Genomic DNA, 16,826 nt, shown 5'->3' on the forward strand with positions numbered 1-16,826 from the left:
AGAGGGAATAATCAAATTTGAATTTGAATTTGCCTATCAATTACAGATGGTCATCCAACGAGAGACACTTTACATTTCGAGAGTTTATGTGTCGTGTTGTCTGGTATGCATGAACTGTGTGTTCTTTGAGGACTTGGTCACGAGTTCTATATTTGAGAGGTTACTTGAGGAAACCCAGCAGCTCATTAACAGCTTCATGTCTACACTAGCTGAGACCACTAGTTTCAGAGGATCTATTGCCTCTGAGGAAGCTGCCCCGTAGGTTGTGAGTATGAAGATTCCCACAGTAGTGCCTGTCCCCAAGGTCGCCCAGGCCGAAGCCTGCATTGGAAAGGGAGGTCCCCAAGCCAAGGAAAGATAAAACAAAGATGACGTTGTCAATGCATGAGTCACCCAGGAAACATCCAACTACATAGGCGCAATGGAAAGAAAATCCCACCGCGCGGAGAAAGGTAAAGTGGTAGACTTGGAGGCTGATGAGGGTGCGGAAGACATATATGTTGAGGGGATAGACCCTATTTCGAAGCTACCGGAGTACATCCCTCTATGTCAGGACAAGGTGAAGGTCCCTAAGGACCCAGATCAAGGATAGTTCCTCCTGAACACCCCTCTGCTGCCATAAAACATAACATTTGAAGGACCATGCTTGGCGCACATCCCACATTTGAAGCTTGAGGATTAGAACTTGGGAGACATTGAGCAGTTTCCCCACCTGGCTACCGATACATTCATGAAGCGCGTGTTCTACAAGGAGTCCAATGTCACCGTGCTAGAGCGGGTGGAATGGAATTGGGGGGTAAACAAGGCAGGATTATTGAACCTCCTATGGGTACCGCACTACCACTTCACACCCATCAACTTGACGGTCATCAAGCAGTTGTTGTACCTTATGCATGGCGGGTGCTTGTGGTTGGGTGAGTCGATCCCAATCACTGATATGTTGATCCATGGTATCACATTACTCCCTCACTCTGGATTGAATCCTGCAAAGGAATTTGGCGGCAAGACGAGCGAGTGCGATCTCGCCGAGAGGATGAAGGACAAGTTCAAACTTTTCAAGAAAGCGCGCGGGTATTCTATCTCTAGTATTACCGACCCCGCAGTGAAGGTGGCCACCCAAATTTTGGCTGGAAAGATAGTGCAAAAGTGTCAAGTGGATGAGGTGCCTGCACCAGTGGTTTCATTAGTGGCTCAGTGTGCAGAGGGCATATAGTTCAACTGGGCATGCTACCTATGTAGCGATTTCCTCGCGAACTGTAGGGAGGCACAGGACCAAAGCAAGACATTTCATTATTCATGGCTACTCTTATCAATTGTGCTGGTCCTATGGGAGTTGCTGGAGGATAGCCAGATTCCTCTGATTCAGACATATTTACCAGAATCTTCAAAGTTTTCTTCTCTATGGGCCACAAAGGATGCTACATAGGTTCGTGAAAGCAAAATATTTTGGGTGCTGATGGAGGCAAGCATCCATGCAACCATCAACCGCAACCCACAATTTTCACCAACCATTTTTGAACAGTTATTTGGGTATGCAGAGTTTAAAGCAGACTTCCACCAAGTGTACATTTGGGCACTAAAGGATCTGGATCATAAGTGGTATGATCTTCCTTACTTGGCTATAGATGATGCCGTCGCTAAAGTCCTTAAGTGATGGCCAGCATATTAGAACACACCATCAAATTTTTCCGCCAGGACTAGAAATTCCACAGAGAAGCAGAAAAAGGAAGCGGCCCGAATGAAGGTACATCAGCTGGTAGAGAAGAGAGAGAAGGAGACTGAGGATAAGGCCCATGCAAAAGAAGAGCACGCTACAAAGGAGAAAGCGGAGTAGGAAGAGCATGACTCTGATAGGAGTTAGAAGTCTCCTTCACCCTAAATGGAGGATGACGAATTCGTGAGGATAGGGAGGCGACGATCTGGAGAGTACCCCTTTTCTCGTAAAGCGACATAGAGAAAAAGAAAAGGAGGGGCAGCGAAATAAGACCAAGGCCTCCAAATCGTCGCTCAATCCAATCACCTTGACAAAGGGTGATTTGGAAGATATTGGAGGCAAGGTAAGAGATACGACCCCGGAACTGCTACAACAGTTTGAGTAATAGCAGAAGCAGGAACTCAGTGCCATACAGATGGGTCTGTGCGAGCTACAGATCCAAACAACCAGACTATAGGCAAGTGCATGACAGAGCAGCACGACATCAACTAGTTTGGCACTGGGGACCACTCAAGCCAGAGAGTTGGTTTGATCCTTGGATCTTTGGGCAGTCGCGCTGCTAGATGTAGTTCTGAGTGCAGAGGTGGAAACTGACAAGGCTACTGTTAGCATGCTGAGGAATGTTGGCCTCAACTTGGTCACGCTCTCGAGTGAATTCCTTCACACATGACAATCAGGTGTCATTGAAGAGCTTAAGGCTCGAGAGAAGCACGCGCTAAGCATGATCAATGAGCATAGAGTCAACAATGAATAGATATTCGTTGAGAATACCATTGTGCTAGAAGCTTGGAAGAAGGTTCAGGAGAAGAATGAGTGCATTGCAGCAGTGGTAGCTGAAGCATGAAGAACCATTCTGGAGCTGCATATCCCAGAAGAAGCATTGGTGGAAGCCAAGATTAGGAAGTTGGCAACAGGAGTGCGCAATGCACGGATAGAGATGGCCAAGGTTCAGTTTGAACATAACCTTAAAATCACTGAGCTCGAGTTGAAGTCACAACCTTCAACTCCACCAGAGGTCAGAAAATAGCTCGAGTCAGCTGTAAAGGATGCAGTAGTGACAGTGGATGTCACGGTGGCGGATTGCACCACGCTCTTTAAACAGTCGATGGAGGTTGTTACGACTCTACAGGAGGATCCTAACCTGCAGAGGTTGAACATAGAGGCCCTAGTATTCCAGCAGCAATATGACAAAGCAAGAGTGATGGCACGCACCATCGCTATATCACAGTGACCGGATAAGATTCACAAAGCAAAGTAGTTGCTCGAACAGGTGGAAGTAGCACAATGAAAAGAGGCGGTACTCAAGGCCAGATTGGGGCCTTGGTTGGAAGAGGCATATGCTATATGTGCTGCCATTGAAGAGAAGTTGGCAGGCCTACAGAGGGAACAACAGAAGGCCAAAGAAGACAGTGCAAAACTAGCGACTGAGCGGCTGGTTGAGTAGCTCAAGCAGGAAGCCACATAGAGCGCAACCGAGGTAGTAGTAGCGCAAGTTGAGCTATGAGGTCTCTGCAGCAATATCTCCGTGCCAGCAGAGTGACTCGAGGGCAAGTCACGATATTTGTGTTGGGGACCTATTGGGACAGGGTCCCCTGCAATCACGTCTTGGGGTAGAAAGCCCAAGTTTTTGTGATGTAAAGTGTAAAGTCTCCACAATTTATGGTTACGGAGCGCATAGATAGTAAGTGTCATAAAGGGATTTTTCCTTCTTTTATGTAAGTTGTTTCGGCTTGTATAGACCTACCCATGGTCCGCGGACCATGGGATTGTATAAAAAGGAGAGTCTTAGAGAGACTAAGGTAGTGAAATTCATAGTTGATGATGAATGTAATGGATCATTAGAGTTGAAGAGCAAGGTGTCTTAGAGTAGAAGAGAGGCTTTGTAGTTGTGTGCACAGAGGCCTAGAGTAGAGTCCGCAACTGAGTGCGCAGATCGCTGCAGCTAAGTGCGCAAGGTAGTCTGTGTCTGTAAGCAAATCTGAAGCATCAATAAAGAGACTATTCTAGAAATATCTCTATTTTTCCCATTTACTTATGTTATGAATGAATGCATTTACGTTATGATGAATATTGGGTTTATAATTTTACTGCATTGATGCATGATTCTGCATGATTTACATTGTTATATGAACGCAAGTCATAATATCTGTTTACGTGAAGAATATATTAATGCATGCTAAAGATATCATACACTTAAGTTGATCTGGGTAATAACATACTTAGGAGTGATTACATAGGTGCGTAAGTGGTTGATTCACCTATTTAGGGTTCGCGAAATATAGTTGTAGACCTTCACGAAGGCCTAGAGGCTGGTAAGAGGGAGTTATATCGATAAGCCTTAAGGGCTTATCAGTCTACACGGAGGAAGGTTTAGGGCATAAAACAACATAATAACCATCTATGGGTGCGGAAACTTGGTTCCAACATCCCCCCACAATGCTTCGGGTGAGACTTCAGCCCGTGCTCCTAGACTAATGCTGAAAGGGCTAGTAGTGTAGGGATTTGTTTAGAAAACTTAACTCTGAACCTGGGTCAAGACCCACTAAGCCAACACAGTCATTGTAAGGATATATCTATGCTTCTTTGAAGAGTGAGGAACAATCTCACCTATTATGTCCAGTCCCCATTGTTCAAATGGTTGTTCAATGTTGATCGGCTGCAACGGTAATGCGGGTTTCCTCTGTCTTCTAGCAGCTATTTGACAAATTTTACATTTCCTTACATATTCATGTGCATCTTTGAATAAGGTTGGCCAATAATATCCAGCATGTAGGATTTTATGTGTTGTTGTGTCTCCTCCAAAATGTCCACCAGCTGGTCCATCATGGAGTTCCTGCAAAACCTTTTCTGCCTCAGATTTTTCAAGGCATCTAAGTAAAACAAAATCATAATTCTTTTTAAACAAAACATCATTGATGATTTCATATTGCTTAGCTTTTATCATCAAATCCCTTTTTCTTTTGTAACTGGGTTGCATAGGTGCATATCCATTTTTCAAATAAAAGGTGATATCAGTGTATTTAGATTCAATATCGTTGAGTCTTACCTCACATATTTGTATATCATCACCTACATCTTGTAGTGCTGATAAGTTGGATGCTCCTACTAACATTCTGAAAAAACCTTGACGTTTAACAATTTTAGCTGGTCTAATCTCAATGAAATATTCTTGCAGTGTTGTTACCCAATTTTCTCTTTTCTCACCTACTTCTCTTTTCATTAGTAAATTTCTTACTACTGAGAATGGAACTACTACCTTAGTGTGAGTTTTGAGAAGAAAGGGTCTAAAATGTTTTATTGATTTTAAAATAGCAAAAGCTTGTTTTTCAACATCTGAATAATTTAATTCAACCCCCCACGGATTGGAACTAAAGAAAGAAATTGGTGCTTCGATTTTGTCATCATTGACCTGTGTCAATATAGCTTCATATGATGTCTCGGAAGCAAAGGTATATAAAATGAAATGATTAGAAAAATTAGGAGTTGCTAAAGAGGGAGCATTTATGATTGCTTGTTTGATCATATTAAAATCTTCATGCTTGGTATCTCCCCATTTAAAAATGGATTTTTTCTTAATCATAGATTGGGGGGTAAAACAATTCATGAAAAATCAGGGACAAATCTCTTGACAAAATTTAACTGACCTAGGAAAGATTGCATGGATTTTTTGTTATGAGGCAAAGATATTTCAGAAATTTATTTTATCCTATTAGGATCAATGTGAATGCCATCTTTAGATACAATAAATCCAAGAAATTTTCCTTCACTCAAAGCAAAGAAAGATTTATTGGGATTTAGAGAAATTCCATATCTCTAACAATGTTCAAATATCTGTTTTAAATGCTTTAAATGATTACTGCACTTTTTGAATACACAGTTATGTCATCTAAATAAATTACCATTGATTTATTCACCAAAAATTTGAAAGCTATATCCATGGCTCTCTAAAATGTTGCACCAACATTAATTAATCCAAATGGCATCTTTTGGTAAGCATATGTTCCCCATTTGGTTTGAAATGTGGTATTTAGCCAATCATCTGGATGTACGAGAATCTGATTATAACCTGAAAATCCATCCAGAAAAGACATTAGTTATGAGCTTGCAACTGATTGTAGTATCTATTCCATAGGAGGTAATGGAAAGTTGTCCTTCTGACAATATTTGTTGAGATTTCGAAAGTCTATACATATTCGAATATCACCATTATTTTACCTGATTGCAACAAGGTTAGAAACCCACCTTGAATTCCTGATAGGAAAAATTATTTTGGCTTTGAGAAGCTTATTCAGTTCAGATTTGATCTGATTTTCTAAATTCACGTGAATCTTTCTCAACTTCTGTTGTACAGGATTTTCATCGGATATCATAGGAATGGTATGTTGAATGATGGAAGTATCATATGTCTTAAGATCTTCATAGTTCCAAGAAAAAATATTTTTGCATTTCTTTAATAAATGAATAAAGTCTAGTCTTTCATCAGATGTAAGGCCAAGTCCCGGATTAATATTTTGAGGTTTAAGGTCAGTTCCAAGATTAACTAATTCAAACCTCAAAGTTGAACTTTGAAACTTTCAGTTTGTAGGTTTCTTGAATTTGTCCTTAAGATCATATAAATCTTCCATCTTAACCACAGATTTAGGTATGGAATTTGTTATTGTTTCCTACTTAAGTTGGTTCTCATGCTAATTTTCATCTATTATTTGGTCATCATAAGAGCCATCAGATGTTAGAAAATTTATGATATCCAGATCATTATTAAATACTCACCAATTGGTGATGTTGTTGGGAATATAAGGCCTAAAAATTAATTCTATTAAAAAGTGATCAAGGCTATAATCTCCCGGTGGTATGAGCTTGGATGCAATGTTAGCCAAAAGATTGGCACTTGCATTTTGTAGTCTTGGAATCAGGGAAACGTTAAATGTTTTAAAATGGGCGGTGAGGTCCTAGACTAGTGATTGATAATGTTTCAAATGTCCAGAGAGATCGTGTATAGTATTCCTCACCTGTTTAATTACAATTTCCAAATCTCCAAACACTTGAATATATTTGATATCAAGTTCGATGGCTCTGTACAACCTTTGAACTAATGCTTCATGTTTGGCAGTATTATTTGTGCATTTAAATTCAAGTTTCCATGCTAACATAGTGTTTTCCCCTTCGGAGCTAACTAATATACAACCTACTCTAGCTCCATCATTAGATTCGGATCCATCAAAATATAATTTCCAAAATAAAGACTCAACTATAGGTTTATCTACAAAATTGATACATTTAGAAGAATCTATTTGAGAATAGTTTTTGACTTGTGATGTAACAAAATTTTCCAAAAAGGGTGAAGTATTCACATTAAAATTGTCTAGGAATGACTCGACTGAATAATTTCCAATGATATTGTTATTATATGCAATGGGCTCATTTTCTCCCTCCAGTTCTGTGACGATATACTTTTGATGTTTCTCATGGTAGACCCTTATTTTATTCATCTTGCCGTTATAAGGAAGCCACATATGGGACCAATCTGTTGTGAAATAGCCATGAAGCTTTTGAGACCAGTCTCTACTGAGGATTAAACCATATAATTCAAGGATATCAACCACAAGAATGTCAATCACTTGACATACTTTCGGGTTAGATGAGAGTCTAATAGTGACCTGATTGAGTTCTCCTATGACTTCGACTTGAGATCGATCTCACTACACAATGTGAACAACAATTTTCTGGGGTTCCACATTCGATTTTGCGTAAATAGTTTTTGGTAGAATGTTAGATGAAGCTCCATAATAAACTAAACAATTGTGCAAATTCTTATTGAAAACTTAAAAAGTCAAAAGAAATGGAGGTGTGTGAGACATATATCTTCCACCTATTAAAGCAATATTAGTTGAACTTATTTTGTCCGATGAAGTATTAGGAGGCCTACCCATTTCTTTAGAAGCCCGTGAGATTACAGCAACGGGAAGAGGAGAAGTGGGGACTACTTTTAGTTCTTTGATCAATAGCTTCCGTTGATGTTTTAACTTACTAAGCTCGTGAAATGTAATATTAACTCTAGTCTTTTTCATATCTTCGACAATGTTGTATTCCATTTTCATCATATACTAGCACGGTTTTGACTAAAGGTGAAGAATCTGATTGAGGAGGAGTCATTTGAGTGGATTTGGGAGAAGATTTCTTACCTATTGCTTTACCTTTGGGGTGTGGAGTTGATGATTTCTGTTTTTAATTTTTTTGTAGCATATCAACAGTGCTCCTACTCCTAGTTGCGATAGATAATGCTTCTTATGATTCTTCATTAGGAAGAATTAAATCCCAGATTCCTTGTAATTCAACTACCTCTTCGTCATTAGTTTGTTCTTCAACTGTTGAGATTTCCTCTTCCTTCAGATCCGATTTAGAATTTGATATTGTATTTGGAGGTTTAGGATCAGAGGAAGGATTTCTTTTGTAAGGTTTGTAAGCTTTCCTTGAAGAAGTCTCAGCTACCTACTTTTTAATGTTGACCATTTCATTGGACATGGTTTTAAGGACCTTTTGTAGACCTTCAAGATCAAAAGGATATTTAGGTGCTTTCTTCTTAGATTTGTCCCTGAAAGTAACCTTCTTGGATTTTCTTTCTTCTAATGCATTCTTCTTATCTAAATCTAATTTTTTTTTTCTACAACTATGGCTTCTTTCATATTTTCTGCCAAAGTTGGTTTGGCAGCCCTATCGACAAAAATAGTTGTGTTTGAGGGAAGAGCAGAAATGTACCATTCATTTTGAACTTCATCACTGGGTTTGGATGTCGTTGGGATTTTGTTCAATAACTTATTAAAATGTGAATTGAAGTCTTTAATTGGTTCTCTAGGTTCATATTTCAAGTTGGAGAGATCATTGAGAAGAGTAGTTGTCGATCGGTCATCTCCAAACTTGGTTAGGAACTACTCTTGAAAGGCATCCCAACTATTAATTGAACCAGATGGTAATAAAAAATTCCATGATCCTACTGATCCTTGTAAGGTATAAGGGAATAATCTTACAACTTCATATTATTCTACCACTTCACTCATACTTATGGACAACATGAAGTTATTTATGTGTTCTTTAGTAGGGAGACCATCATCAGGGTTGAATTTTGCAAACCATTTTTCTGGATGTGTAGGTAGTGGATGTAATGGTCCAGCCATTTGAATGGCTCCTGGATTTTTCCATGGTATTTGATCCATCATGGGTATCTGTGTAGAGGAAAATATTCCAGTAGTTGAAGGTGATTAGGTAGAGGAGGCTTGTGCTCCAGTACTAGTGTAGATCACGATCTGGAGTTGTGAGGTGGATGATTGATCTTGTGAGGAAGATGATGGAATGAATGAGGTTGTTTGAGGTGATGATGAGAGAATATCACTATGAGCTTTAATTTTTTATTTCTTAGTTTTCCTTCGAGGGTGATGTAGAGGAAATTCAAATGGGGGAATCCGAAATTTTTCAGTATGTGATCCAGTTAACCTTTGAGAGGAAGGAAACTGAGAGGAAACACTAGCTAGGGATAATTCAGATTCTTCTTGAGACAGGGAAATCCCTTACAATTTATGGATTAAAGACTAAACTTCAAGAGTTTCTATAGAAGAAGATGGATCTAGTTTCTTTGGAAAAATGGTAGTGGATTTTAAGGATTTCTTCACAAATTCATGCCTAGGATTTGGGGATTTGGAATGTGACCTAGAAGTCGGAGGTGATGGTGAGGGAGTTTTACTCTTAGAATGGATTTTTGATTTAGATTTTCTTGCCATTCATAGTCAGACCCTCCTTCTAGCGCCAAAATGTTGAAGCCTCAAAATTTGCTGCGACAACATGGGGGATAACCACCCGGTCCAGACCTTGAAAGCAGCTCCTTTTCCGTTTGGTATAGTGGCTCCGACTGGGGATAATGGGACCAGTTTCCCAGAGAGGATTGATTTGATAATGTTGATGGGATGATATAGGATGTAATGGGAAATTATTCAACTAAGTGTAATCTAATCTAACTACAAAACACATGCATATATCTTAATCTAACATTATCTAACTATAAATATACCCAAGAATAAAATAATATATGCGATCTACAATGATGTCTTACAGAAATTGGTAATAAAGATCATTCAACTACCAAAAGAAATGAAATTGTTTAACGATAATTGTTTTGGGTAAATAGTTAGACAAAACAATTGAGAGAAATATATCGTATATAAAAATAGTTCATATATTCAAAACAGAATCAAAGCTAACATTATAAAGAAGTGTAATAATGCAGAACTATAATTCTGAAATTTCATACATAAAACAATCAAAATAAGAAGTATTGCTTAATACATAAATAAAACATAATCATACGATAAAAGTACCATATATGATAAGTGTTTGCATTATGATACAGGTGTTGTCCTTGATGGAAACTCACCTATATGATGAATGATAGCAGTTCACAGTGCTACAGGTTAACAACAAAGGATTATAGATCAGACTCCAGAGATTGAAGAAAGAGAATGGTTTAAGAAGTGTACGCTAGTTCACTTTGTCCAAGCAGTGTACACACATGAGTTAACAAAACAAAAGGAGCATATACGTATGCATGCACTTTCACAGAAATAAAAGCATGTATGGGATGGAAAATCAAGGTTGTGGTCTGAGGTATTGGTCTAAGGTTTTGGTCTGAGGTTTTGGTCTGAGGTATTGGTCTGAGGTTTTGGTCCAAGGTATTGGTCCAAGGTTTTTTTTCTGAGGTATTGACGAAGGATCTAACTATATAAGGAGGAGAATATCAAAGGGTCAAGTGTGCAAGTGTAAGGGTTTCTCAAGAATAACTCTATCTGAAGTATATTTTATGTTGTAGAGGCTATGATTATGATATGATCTGAAATATTTTTTGCACCTTGAATTCAATGTTGGATCAGGATCATGAGACTTGATATGAATTGTCATTAAATGATCTGATATTGGTTGGGTTAGATCTAATTGCTAATGCATGTTTTATTCTGTAAATGTTATGATCTGGGTATGACTGAAGTCTGGAATAGCTATGAATTTTTAAGTTAGTATTTGAAAATCTATACACTAGTTCACCTTGGTGAAGGCATGTATACATGCTGGTTCAATACTTCGTAGTGTATACATTATGAAATATGATGTTTGAAGTTGCAATTGTTTCTGGTTGTTGATGCAGAGTTCTAGGTTCTGCTCTGTGTTCTGGTGACAGTGTTCTGAATGTTCAGATTGATTGATTGTGATTTTCTTCAGTGATGATGGGCTTTGAGTGATTTGTTTTATTGTAGTGATGATTGATTTTGAGCTTCAATGTTGTTGATGGGTCCAATATGAGAATTGGATGAAATGTGGTGTTCATATTGTGTTGTTGTGTAGCAGGAGTATCTAGTCTGAAAATTTGTGAAACGTGGTCCCTGGAGGAAGAGAGGTCATAGCCTTCTATAGGTCGATTCCTACATACTGGTAAACACATCGGCCAGTACAAGAGCTTGGGGGTTGGAGCTCCATTCCAGTAGCAGCTGGAAAACAAGTGAAGGTTGGAGCCTTTTGTAGGCCAGTGCCTACGTACTAGTAAACATATTAGCTAGTACAAGAGATAGGGGTTGTAGCTCCCTTCCAGTAAAAGATAGAGAAGGAGAGAAGGTTGTAGACTTCTACAGGTGGGTGCCTATGTATTGGTATGAGTCTAAACTAGTACAAGATTTTAAATAGATTTTTCTTATATTGAAAGAAGATAGAGAGGACAATAACACTTGGTTTTTCTCCCACATTGGATTTCTACCTTAAATCTTGATGTTCATGTGTGTTGCCTATGTGTAATTGCTTATTTTTTTATTACTACACATGGTTACTATTTAAATGGTTAATTAAGTATTGATGCATTGATTAAAGATCAACATATGATGAATTAACTGAAACATAAGTTCACTAGATATACAATGGTTTCCTTAAGAACAGTTGCGTGCACATGCGAGTTCCATTCACTGAAGTAGCATATATAGATTTGATTATGAGAAGAAAAAGTTATTAAGTTGATAATATTGAGTCACTCCCCCCCCTCAGTATTATTTCCAACAATAAGTCCTGCTCATGTGCTTCAGCAATATTGACCCAATTTAACTTAATTCAACACATTCTAAGAGTATAGAAGTGCATTTTAGTAGAGCATGCTAGATATTTAAAGAAAAATAGATCATGTTCCATTAATTTCATCAAAACCTTCTCAAAAGTACAGAAGTGTAATGTCTTTAAAAGTGTTTTTGATAAAATTTCTGGACCCCTCTCTAAATGCATGAGAGGGGTTTGAATACTAAAATACTTGCCTCAAAATAAATTATTACAAAAATAGTTGAGGTTTCAAACAACCTTCCTCAGGATGGGAAAAGATAAAACTAAAAATAAAATAAACTAATGACTATCTCCTTTGAACTTGAACTAAGTTAATCTGCTAACTTGATCTCTAAGGTCGCAAATATCAATCATTGGGTTGAGCTGAGGCGGCTGGCTGATTGTAGATTTGAACTACCCAGCAAATATGGCATCTGTCAATGCTAGCACCATATTTTGTGTAGAGGTTGTTAAACACCACATAGTCATCCACTGGCTGTATGGTTTTACTAGACAATGCCAGTCTGTTTCCCAATTCAGCCTGGTTAGCTATTTAATTGCCCCTTCCTTGTCCTGCACTATCTGTTTCCATTGTTTCTCTAGTTATTTGACATTCAGTAGAAACCTTGGTACACACTCCTTAACAAGGTTGGAACCATGTAGGTTTTCATTTACGAATTCTATTATGCTGCTTGCTGCTCTTGCTACTATCGTTGTCACCCTTTTTGCCTATTTCAACCAAGAATCCCAATCCGTAAACATAATATATTTGTGGGACTCTTCCAATTTTGGTAGGTCAGCCTTTCTTCCATCCTACAATTCTTGCCAGGTGATAAATTCATAAACATTTTTGTGGGTTTCTTCATACTCAAACCTCATGTTGGGATGGGGTCCCCTGGGTCAATTTTGGGGCAAAAGCCCAAGTTTTGATGTATAAAAATGTAAAGTCTCCACAAATTGTGGTCGCAGAGCATGTAGTTAATTAAAGAATCAAAAATGGTTTTACCCTCTTTTATGTAAGTTTAGTCGGCTTTTTGAAGATCTACCCATGGTTTGCGGACCATGGGATTGTATAAATAAGTATGTCTTAGAGAGTCTAAGAAAAGTGAACATTGACAGAGATGAATGTAATGGGTCATTAGAAGTAAGATCGTAGAAGTATTAGAGGAGGAAAAGGCTCTGCATCTGAGTGCACAGAGGCCTAGATTAGAGTCCAAAGTTGAGTGCGCAGACACTTGCAGCTGAGTGCACAGGGAATTCTTGAGTCTGTAAGCTTAATTGAATATCAATAAAAAAAGATTATTACAGAAATACCTGTGTTTCATCTCTTTACTTCTGTTATGTATGAATGCACTTTATGTTGTGATGAATAATGGTTGTATGAAATAATGATGTATTGATGCGCAACTTTATTGGATTTATATTGTCACCTGAACGCAGTTGATGTTAAGTGCTTACATGAAGCATATATCATTGTCTGTTAAATTTATCGAACACTTAAGAATAACTGAGTAAATACTGGGTTAAGAGTAATCTATGATGCGCATAAGTAGCTAATTCACTTGTTTAGGGTCTGTGAAAACTAGTCGTAGACCTTCGCATAAGTCTAGAGGTTGATTAAAGGGAGTTACATTGATAAGCCATAAGGGCTTATCGATCTACGCAAAGGCAAATCTAGGGCACAAAACGACATCATTCTGATCTCTGGGTGCGGAAACTTGGTTCCAACATCCCCCCATACTACTTCGGGTGACATTTCAGTCTGCACTCAACGGATTGATGCCGAAAGGGCTAGTAGTGTAGGGATTTGTTTGGCAACTAACTCTAAATCTAGGTCAAGACCCACTAAGCCAAAAAATGGTTCTGTTGGCGGGACTCAAACCCAGGTCTCTTGGGTGAGAGTCAAGTATCCTGACCAACTAGACTACAACGAAACCATTTGTTGGCTTAGTGGATCCTGCCCAGGTTCAGAGTTAGTTGTGTCAAACAAATCCCTACACTATTGTCCCTTTCGGCATCAATCCGCGGAGTGTTGACTGAAGTATCACCCGAAGTAGTATGGGGGGATGCTGGAACCAAGTTTCCGTTGCCAGGATTGGGATCTGCATAAAGAGATGTGTGATGTCACATCACTGGAATCCAACAAAGAAAGAGATTGAGAAGTGGTTGGATAGAAAGATCCACGAATTCGTGGCACAAGAAAATAGATTTTCGCATCTGACGAAAGAATAGTGGTTTGACAAATATTTGTACACAAAAATACACAAAATATTCTTTTGCAACTTCCCGATCAAACTATATGAATGGATCGCTAAATTGTCAGATGACCAAGGTAGGTGGAGGCTTGACGGTCCAATAGTGTGGACCCTGGAGCTAGTACGAAGGTTGGAAGATTATGAAGATAATACTGCACGTGCAGTTGATCACTGGCTTGATCAAGTCATTGGAGGATTTGTTACAGAGTTTGCGGTTGATGCCTCAGTTAGTTAGAGTGAAGCAAAGCGATGCTTCTTCAAGGGGCCATGAGGTAAGTACTTGAGATCTTTGAATACTTGGATTAAGATGCTCTTGTGTGAAAAGCGGGTTATTCCATTACCTTGATGTTTGGATCTACATGAGGCAGATGAAGCTTTATAAATCAAGGAAGAGAAGGTCCTTAATATATCCCATTGATAGAACCTCCTTCGAGTGACGACGAGGGAGCGGTACGAGCCTCACCGCAAAGCATTATACAAATGATAAGGCAGTGTTTTCTGTGAATACCTCATCTGCCCACACCACCTCCACCGTCACCTCCACAACATACACCTTCATCCACACCCCCACCACCTCCGTCGCCATTCAACATGTCGAATATGATGAAGTTGCCTATTTTCAAGGGCTTGGGAAGTGAGGACACAGATCAGTTTTGGTTTTTTGTGAAGGCTATATGGACAACTCAACAAATTACGAATGATAATATAAAGAAGATGCAGTTGGTTAACGCTCTGCATGACCGTTCACTAACATGGTATGTGAATTATTGCACTGATAGTCCATTGGCTTCGTTGGCAGATACTTAGACCACTTTGAACAAGGAATTCAGTAAGCCTAAATCTAAATCACAGTCGGTAATTGGATTTAAGAAAATCATGATGCGGCTCAGGGAAACGCCATGGGAACTAGATCAAAGACTGAAGTGCGGGATCCATGAAGCTAATATGAATCTCTCAGATAGCTAGCACCGTGATTGGTTTATATCTGCGCTCCTGCCCCACTTAAGGATTGATTTATCACAACAAAAGATAGGAACTCAGGTGGAAGCCCTGGAAATAACAATGAGATTGCATGAGTCACCTATACATGATGCTTCTTTGGGAGTTAAACAAATTCATGCAAAGCTGTAGAACCTCTGCTTGGAGTTGTATATCTTGAAAAAGGAAAAAGTGGCTCAATCGAAAATGCATGAAGAAATTCAGTGTCTCAAGTGTGAAAACCAGGGGCATGATAAAGATCACTGCCCTCTCTTCACGAATTACATCGCAGGAGGGGGCCCATGCCCCTAAGGTAGGAGGCTCCAGCAGGACCGAGTGTGGGGCTTACACTATGGTGCGATATTTGTCAAGTAGCCAGAAAAGATGTAACAGACAATTGCCATTTGCTACAAAAGTTTGTACAGATGCCACAATAATTGTTCTACGATTTCTGCAAATCGGTGGGCCATGATGAGCACCATTATTGAAGCTTTGACTTAATGATGGAGAGGATGCCCACGTATCAAATCCAAGCAGAAACTCGGCCTCCAGATCAGGGCGCTAGGGGAATACACAGAGGATATCAGGTCCATGGACGAGATTGACGAGGAGGAGGACCTTGTAGAGGTCGTGGACAAGTTATTTTCTATAATTGCGGAACACCAAGACATTACGCATAAGAGTGTACAATCCAAACACGCTCATCATGTCGATATTTCACTCAGTTTGACCACGCAATAGAAGAATTCCCTATATTGATAGCTAAAATGAAAGAGAAGAAGGCACAACCTCAACAACCTACCCAAAACCTGCAAATGATGAGGACTGAGCCCAGTGAAGAGGACCTGAATGTGAATATCGTGTTGCGAATTGGCATGACGACTGGTGACGATAAGGGAAAACAACTTGAAGAAGTTTGATGGGTCCGCAAGGCTCTAGAAAATGAGGTTGGGTTTTATCTAGAGTGTGAGAAGGAAATATTCATGGAAGTGAAGAAAAGCTTCGCTGAAGCCTCTACATCAGGAAGTCAGGATAAGATGTCTGCAGAGGTTGACCCCTCTGTGCTTACCACCTTTTTGGAGACTTGTATGAAGTCGTTGCATGGTAGCAAGGCTGTGAAATGACTAGAGGAGTTGGTAAACAAGTGTGCCAGTAAGGATAATGCTTCTGATGGGAACCACATGGTCAAAAAGATCGGTAGACATAAGACAAGAACAAGGCGCGAGATGAGGCTCACCACGCAAATAGGAGACTATGAGATGGACAAATTTATTTTAGATTTTGAGTCTAACGTGAAAGTATTGCCTAAAAATACCTTGGAGAGAATGGAGAGACCTATGCTGAAATGGTCTCTGACTCAATTAAGGATGGCGAACCAACAAAAGATTATCCCTATGGGATGATTGCATGGGGTGACCGTAGATATAGAAGGTGCGAGAGCACTAGACGATTTTGAAGTGATAGAGATTGTTGATGAAAACAATCCATATCCCGTGCTCTTGGGAATTGATTGGGCTATCGATATGAATGGGGTCATCAACTTGAAGAAGAGGACAATGTCGTTTCAAAGGAAAACGCTCCATGTTGTAGTACCATTCGACCCTGTAGAAGGACCACGTTATACTGAACCGGTCTGTGACTATGAGGAGAGTGATGATGATTTGGATCAAATCTATAAGATAATAGCATGAGACTAATATTGGGTTAATCCAATGGTTAATGGACGGATTGCATGGGACCAAAACATTTCCTGTAACTTGGATTCA

Source organism: Pinus tabuliformis, chromosome 2_1, assembly GCF_031772625.1.
Source record: "Pinus tabuliformis cultivar Carrire ecotype Pingquan chromosome 2_1, CPIR1, whole genome shotgun sequence".
NCBI lineage: Eukaryota > Viridiplantae > Streptophyta > Pinopsida > Pinales > Pinaceae > Pinus > Pinus tabuliformis.